This window comes from Eptesicus fuscus, unplaced genomic scaffold (genome assembly GCF_027574615.1).
Source record: "Eptesicus fuscus isolate TK198812 unplaced genomic scaffold, DD_ASM_mEF_20220401 scaffold_68, whole genome shotgun sequence".
NCBI classification, from domain to species: domain Eukaryota; kingdom Metazoa; phylum Chordata; class Mammalia; order Chiroptera; family Vespertilionidae; genus Eptesicus; species Eptesicus fuscus.
In genome coordinates, this window is record NW_026557632.1 from 96,509 (window position 1) to 103,991 (window position 7,483).

At 43.1% G+C, this 7,483-nt stretch overlaps 1 long non-coding RNA gene across 1 annotated transcript; it reads right to left on the reverse strand.

The window, feature by feature from the left end:
- Positions 1-976: 976 nt before the first annotated feature.
- Positions 977-4,110, reverse strand: LOC129148506 (uncharacterized). The gene is made up of 2 exons (XR_008555478.1): positions 4,062-4,110; positions 977-1,141 (listed from the first exon to the last, which is right to left on the reverse strand). It is a non-coding gene; the product is annotated as an uncharacterized LOC129148506 (long non-coding RNA).
- Between the last annotated feature and the right edge of the window lie 3,373 nt (positions 4,111-7,483).

Sequence of the window (7,483 nt, forward strand, 5' to 3'; positions counted from 1 at the left end):
GGCAATCAAGCCTGCAGGGGCAGGCAATTAGGGGTGACCAGGCTGGTAGAGGAGGGAAGTTGGGGGCAATCAGGCCTGCAGGGAAGGGCAGCTGGGGGGGACCCAGGCCTGCAGGAGAGGTCAGTTACAGTTGACCAGGACTGCAGGGCAGGGCAGTTAGGGGCAAACAGGGTGGCAGGGGAGCAGTTAGGCATCAATCAGGCTGGCAGGGGCGTGATTACTGTGTGATCAGGCTGGTAGGAAGAAGCGGTTAGGGGTAATCAGGAAGGCAGGCAGGTGAGCAGTTGGGAGCCAGCAGTCCTGGATTGTGAGAGGGATGTCCGACTGCCCATTGGGATTGGGCCTAAATGGGCAGTCGGACATCCCTCAAGGTGTCCCTGATTGGAGAGGGTGCAGGCTGGCTGAGGGACATTCACCCCCCTACCCCGTGGACGAAGTGCATGCACCGGGCTCTAGTTGTTAATTACAGCAAAGAAGCCTGAAACAGCCTGAATCTCCTGGCAGGAGTGGCTGAGGAAGCCACGGTGTATCCACACCGTGTAGTACAATGCAGCCATCAAGAATATGAAGGTAGCCTGGCTGGTGTGCCTCAGTGGTTGAGCATCGATCTAAGAACCAGGAAGTCACGGATTGATTCCCAGTCAGGGCACATGCCCAGGTTGTGGGCTCCATCTCTGGTGGGGGGTGTGCAGGAGGCAGCTGATCAATGGTTCAATCTCATCATTGATGTTTCTGTCTCTCTCTCTCTGACACTTTCCACTTTTCAACTCCCATGGTTGTCAGATATTATGGATATGCTTACTTTCATAATACAGTAGGTCCTCGGGTTACATCGGAGATCTGTTCCTACAACGTGATGTAACACAATTTTCACTGTAAGTCGGAACCCACCTACATAAGCACCTACGTCACTCACATGGAGCACAGACACAGCAGTCATGACACGAAACAGTAAAAAAAGTTTAAAAGAAAGATACCAATTCCTGATCTTTATTTATGGTAAATGAATAATAAAAAACATAAAGCACATATGTACATACATTGAAATGACAGAACTTTTCTTTTTATAAATCAATGGGAGATAGCGATGTAACCACGAAAACGACAACATACGTAGATTCCGACGTAAGCCGAGGACTGCCTGTAAAATGTAGAAGAGAAACGTTATGAGGTATTTTTCAGGAAGTTTGTGTGTTGACCACACTACAGAAAAATCAGGTGAGCTCTTTATCTAACTAATGTAAAGATAGTTAAGAAATTTCTATCTTTACTAGAGATTTATTCCTTAATCAGAAATCCATGTTCATTTTATTTAAATTAGAAATAGGTCACTTTTGATGCAAAAATCTTTACTAATAAAAGGATAATATGCCAATTAGAGCGGACATCCATCCGGACAAAACCACAGCAGCTGCGAGGCCCAGGGCTCAGGCAGCGGCAGGCAGCGGCAGCAGCAGTGGGGTGATGTGAGCGGTACCTTCCTCTGATCAGCTTGGTTGCCTCCTGCAGAGGGAGGCCTGACTGTGGCTTAGGCCTGCTCCGAAGGACTTCCCACATTCATTACACTTATAAGGCTTTTCTCCAGTGTTCTAAGGCAGCAGTAGAACATCCCCTGAGGGCTCCTGGACTGTGAAAGTGGGCAGGCCTGACTGAGGGACCTCCAGCAGTGCACAAATTTTTGTGCATCGGACCTCTAGTATTAAGATAAAAGTGTATCAGATTCTCCTTCAGTGTTGTTATTCTGGGTAAGAAAAAGGAAATATTCCCTCACATTTAAGGCCTATCTCCACTGCGAAGTCTCAGGTGTCTTATAAGGCTAAAATTTTTGGTAAATGATTTCCCACAATCTGTACACTCATAAGGCTTTTAACCAGTGTGAACTCACTAATATTTAATAACATTACATGTACTTCTGAAGGACTTCTCACATTCACTACACTTATAAGGCTTTTCTCCAGTGTGAATTCTCTGATGTTGAATGAGTTTAGAATTCTCACTCAAGGACTTCCCACAATCTGTACACTCATGTGGCTTTTCTCCAGTGTGAACTCGCTGGTGTTTATTGGCATCAGGCTTACTTCCGAAGGACTTCCCACAATTACTACACTTCTAAGGATTTTCTCCAGTGTGAATTCTCTGATGTTGAATGAGGTAGGAAGTCCTACTGAAAGACTTCCCACAATCTGTACACTCATATGGCTCTTCTCCGGTGTGGACTCGTTGGTGTTTATTGACATTAGACTTACATCTGAAGGACTTCCCACAATCACTACACTTATAAGGCATTTCTCTACTAAAAATTCTATGATGTTGAATGAGTTTATAATTCTGACCAAAGGACTTCCCACAAACTGTGCACTCATATGGCTTTTCTCCAGTGTGAACTCGCTGGTGTTTATTGACATTAGACTTACTTCCGAAGGACTTCCCACATTCATTACACCTATAAGGCTTTTCTCCAGTGTGAATTCTCTAATGTTTAATGAGTTTAGAATTCTCACTCAAGGACTTCCCACAATCTGTACACTCAGATGACTTTTCTCCAGTGTGAACTCGCTGGTGTCTATGGACATCAGACTTACGTCCGAAGGAATTCTCACATTCACTACTTACAAGGCTTTTTTCCAGTGTGAATTCTCTGATGTGGAGTGAGGTTAGAACTCTCACTGAAGGGCTTCCCACAATCTGTACACATATGGCTTTTCTCCAGTGTGAACTCGCTGGTGTCTATTAAAATAAGACTTATATCTGAAGAACTTCCCACATTCATTACACTGATAAGGCTTTTCTGCAGTGTGAATTCTCTGAGGTTGAATGAGTTTATAATTCTGACTGAAGGACTTCTCACAGTCTGTACACTCATATGCATTTTCTCCAGTGTGAACTCGCTGGTGTCTATGGACATCAGACTTACGTCCGAAGGAATTCTCACATTCACTACCTACAAGGCTTTTTTCCAGTGTGAATTCTCTGATGTGGAGTGAAGTTATAACTCTCACTCAAGGACTTCCCACAATCTGTACACTCATGTGGCTTTTCTCCAGTGTGAACTCGCTGGTGTTTATTGGCATCAGGCTTACTTCCGAAGGACTTCCCTCAATTATTACACTTATAAGGCTTTTCTCCAGTGTGAATTCTCTGATGTTGAATGAGGTAGGAAGTCCTACTGAAAGACTTCCCACAATCTGTACACTCAGATGAATTTTCTCCAGTGTGAACTCGCTGGTGTCTATGGACATCAGACTTACGTCAGAAGGAATTCTCACATTCACTACAGTTACAAGGCTTTTCTCCGGTGTGAATTCTCTGATGTGGAGTGAGGTAAGAACTCTCACTGAAGGGCTTCCCACAATCTGTACACTCATATGGCTTTTCTCCAGTGTGAACTCTCTGGTGTCTATTGACATCACACTTATATCTGAAGGACTTCCCACATTCATTACACTTATTAGGCTTTTCTGCAGTGTGAATTCTCTGATGTTGAATGACGGTGGGATGCTGACTGAAGGACTTCCCACTATCTGTACACTCATATGGCTTTTCTTGAGTGTGAACTCTCTTATGTTGAATGAGGTTAAAGATTCCTCTGAAAACTTTCCTATATTTGTCACCATCATCAATCAGTTCTCCAGAACAGACACCCTGACATTCAACAAGTTTCTGTGTCTTGCTGGCAGCTTTTTAACATTCAGCCCACTGGTGATCACTTTTTCCACTGAGATATTCTTGGGAAACCTCACTGCCACATTGTGGCTCCTCAGTGTTCTGAGAGGCCTGGGGCTGGAGAAGCTCTGAGGGAGCTTGGACGTCTTCCCCAACCTCTCTCCTGTTTGAAGGCACCCCTGATAAATGAAAGCTACACCTGGTAACAAATGAGGGTCTGTCCATAGCTTCTTTCCAGGAGGTCTCTCCACTGACATCCTTCTGTTGCTGGTGAGTGTTTGCACTGAAACAGAAGTCTCTGACACATTGGTCACTGAAGAAGCATTTGTGCTCAAAGTATTCTGCTTGTAACTCAGTCAGGTACAAAATATCTTTTAACACTGTGAAACACCACTTACAGAAATGTGATTTGTGGATTGCTGCAGCTGTGATAAGAGCCCTGACATGGTGAGAGGAGAGAAAATGGCGACGGAATAGAGTCGGGTTTGGAGTCTGTTCCTGGGGCGGAGAGTCGGAGCAGCAGAGGCTCGCAGAGGGAGTGTATGTGGGCAAGCCAAGGGACAGCTAAACTCCAGGAGAAGGCGGGGGAGTGCTGGGCAGTGTTCCTCTGACCGCGCAGCACCCACAGGGGCTGGGTCCCCTCCTGGAGCTGCGGGCTCGCCGGGCGCCTCGCCATCTTGCAAGGAAAGGAGGATTTTAGTGGAAACCTGACTTTCCGCGACAACTGCTAACACTGAACTGCTGGGAGCACCAGACCACCGGTCCCCTATCAGCGCAAACACTCGGATTCAAAGAAACTCTTCACTGCACCACGGAAAGGTCAGATTTCGCCTGAAATGAGGGGCGGTTTCTAATCCCCGCGGTGGGTGAGGGAAGCGCTGGGTGAGGGAAGTGCGGCAGCCGCAGGACCGGCAGGAGCCGGGAGGTCTGTGCCTAGAAAAATCGGCGGCAGTTGGAACTGCCGTGATCCGTGAATGTGGAGGGGGGTCTTCTGAGCTGCTAACAGAAGTGACCTCTTGAAAGCAACTCATTTTAATCTGACGAGGAGGGTCAGACTAAGAATTTTCAAAGGAGTGCAGGCTCCTTAGTCTGGGGCACAGACCCACGGTCCGCACACCTGGGCTCTTTCCGACTCTGATTGCTAAGCCCAATACAGAGGTAAACCCAGGTGGAAACCCTGAAAGACTGCAGGGGGAAGGTGTTTTTTCGGAACCTGGGGACCAGAGCTGCGTGTGACCATCAGAGAGGCAGCTCTGAGGCACATACCTCCACAAACCGGTAGTGAGTGCCATAGAGGGGAAAAAAGAAAAAAGAAAAAAAGAGCTAGAGAGGCCCGGAAGTCAATTCAGAAACACTGCCACCCAGGGGCTGAAACGCTAATTGTCTCTGGTGTAATTAAAAATAAATACGAGAAATTAAGACAGGGCTGGCTTAAAAAGCAGGACTGGCTTCCAACACTGAGGAGCCCTGGAATGAAGCTGAACTGAAATACCGCCCAGACTGGGAAAAAGGCGTACCAAACAGAATAATAGAGGAAGTGAATGACAGCCGCTACTGCACATTTTAGTCTTCCTATTTTTTAATTTTCAATTCTTTTTTCAATTTTTAAAATTTTTTATTCTCATATTTTTTTATTTTCATTTTTTGCATCTTTTACTTAAGAAACTATTTTTTTTTCTTTTTCCTCACTCGATTTTCACCTTTTTAATTATTACATTTTTATTTTCAATCAATACTATTATTACTATTATTTTACTTTTTTTTTTTTTTAATGTCATTTGATTTTCTCTTTCTTTTTTTTTTGGATTAGTGTCCTACATTCGATTTGCATCTTTCCCTTACAATCGCTTTACCCTATCTCAAAGCTAACATTATGCCATCACTCTTCTCCTAACCTTTCCCATTTTGGTCCCCAGTTTATTTTAACCCTTTCTGGCTTTAGATTTTCCCTACTTTTTCAGTTTACTCCCTGCTAAAACTTCACCCTACTTTTATATCTAATTCCCAACCCCCTGCTCCAAATCCATACAAACCTCTCTCTACGCTACCTTAAAAAAATTATTTTTCTCTCGGGCCTTTTGTTGTTGTTTGCTTGAATGTTGATTAGATTGAATTTTTATGCTTTTTTATGAGATTGTTTTGATTATTCTTTTTGTTGGTTTGGTTGGTTCTTTTGTTTGCTTTGTTTTTGTTTGTTTTTTACTTTTGTTTTCCCTTGCCTCACTTGATATTAGCTGCTGTTGCAGTTTGTATTAATCTCCAGGCTCGTGTTGCTGGAATTTGCTGGGAATAGTGGTTGTTCTAGTGGAGTTTACTCCCCATATATATAGTTTGTTCCCCTTTTCTCTCTTAGTATCATTCTTGTCTCTCTTACTTTTTTTTCCTTTTATTTTTCTTTTCTGTTATTTCTTTTTCTTTTCTTTCTTTCTGCTCTTTTCCCAAGTTCAGATTCACACTCGTTGTTTTTTTTGTTTTGTTTTGTTTTGTTTTTCGTTGTTGTTCTTTCTTTTTACTCTCCCTCTTCCACTCCTATTCCCTAATTTGTCTTTCTCTGGTGGTTACCTTTATTGGAGGTTATTAATATCGTGAATACAATTCTGTTCAGTGCCTTGTCTGTTGTGCCTGGTTGTGTTGTATTTTATACCTTTAAATCAACGCCAGAGAGAGAAATCTATATAACCAGACATCCGGAGAAGAGAGACCATGGGGAGACAAAGAAACAGCCCCCACAGCAAAGAGAAACAGGCATCACCAGAAAAGGAAGTAAACGATTTAGAGGCAAACAACCTATCAGAGAAAGAATTCAGAGAAATGATCATAGGGTGGCTGAAAAGGATGGAAGACAAATTCGACAATATGAGTAAGAACCAAGAAGAAATGAAGAAGAACCAAGAAGAAATGAAAAATGACATCGCTGCTGTAAAGAACTCAATAGAAAGCATCAAGAGTAGACTAGATGAAGCAGAGGACCGCATAAGTGAGCTAGAAGACAAGATGGAAAAAAATACCCAATTACAACAGCTTCTAGAAACAAAAATTAGAAAGATTGAGGAGAGCGTAAGGGAACTTCGGGACAATACAAAACAAAACAACATCAGGATAATAGGGGTGCCAGAAGGAAAGGAAACTGAGCAAGGAATAGAAAACCTGTTTGAAGAAATAATAACAGAAAACTTCCCTGATATAGGGAAGAAAAAACCCACACAAATCCAAGAAGCTCACAGAGTTCCAAGCAAAATGAACCCCAAAAGACCGACGCCAAGGCACATTATAGTTAAGTTGGCAAACACCAACGACAAAGTAAGAATCTTACAAGCAGCCAGAGAGAGACAGACAGTTACATACAAAGGAACCCCCATCAGACTAGCAACTGATTTCTCAACAGAAACTCATCAGGCCAGAAGGGAATGGAATGAAATATACCAAGTCATGCAAAGGAAGGGTCTAAATCCAAGAATACTGTACCCAGCAAGGCTATCAATCAAAATTGAAGGTGAAATCAGGAGCTTCACAGACAAAAAAGGACTAAGGGAGTTTATCACCACCAAACCAGCAATGAAAGAAATGCTAACGGGTCTGCTGTAAAAAAAAAAAAAAAAAAAGAAAGAAATAGGAAGCAAAGAAGGTACACAGGGGTATAGAATAAAAATGGCGTCAAATAAGTACCTATCAATAATAACTTTAAATGTAAATGGATTGAATGCCCCAATCAAAAGACACAGGGTAACAGACTGGATAAGAAAACAAAACCCAGATATCTGCTGTCTACAGGAAACCCACCTCAAAAAAAAGGATGCATACAGACTGAGAGTAAAGGGAT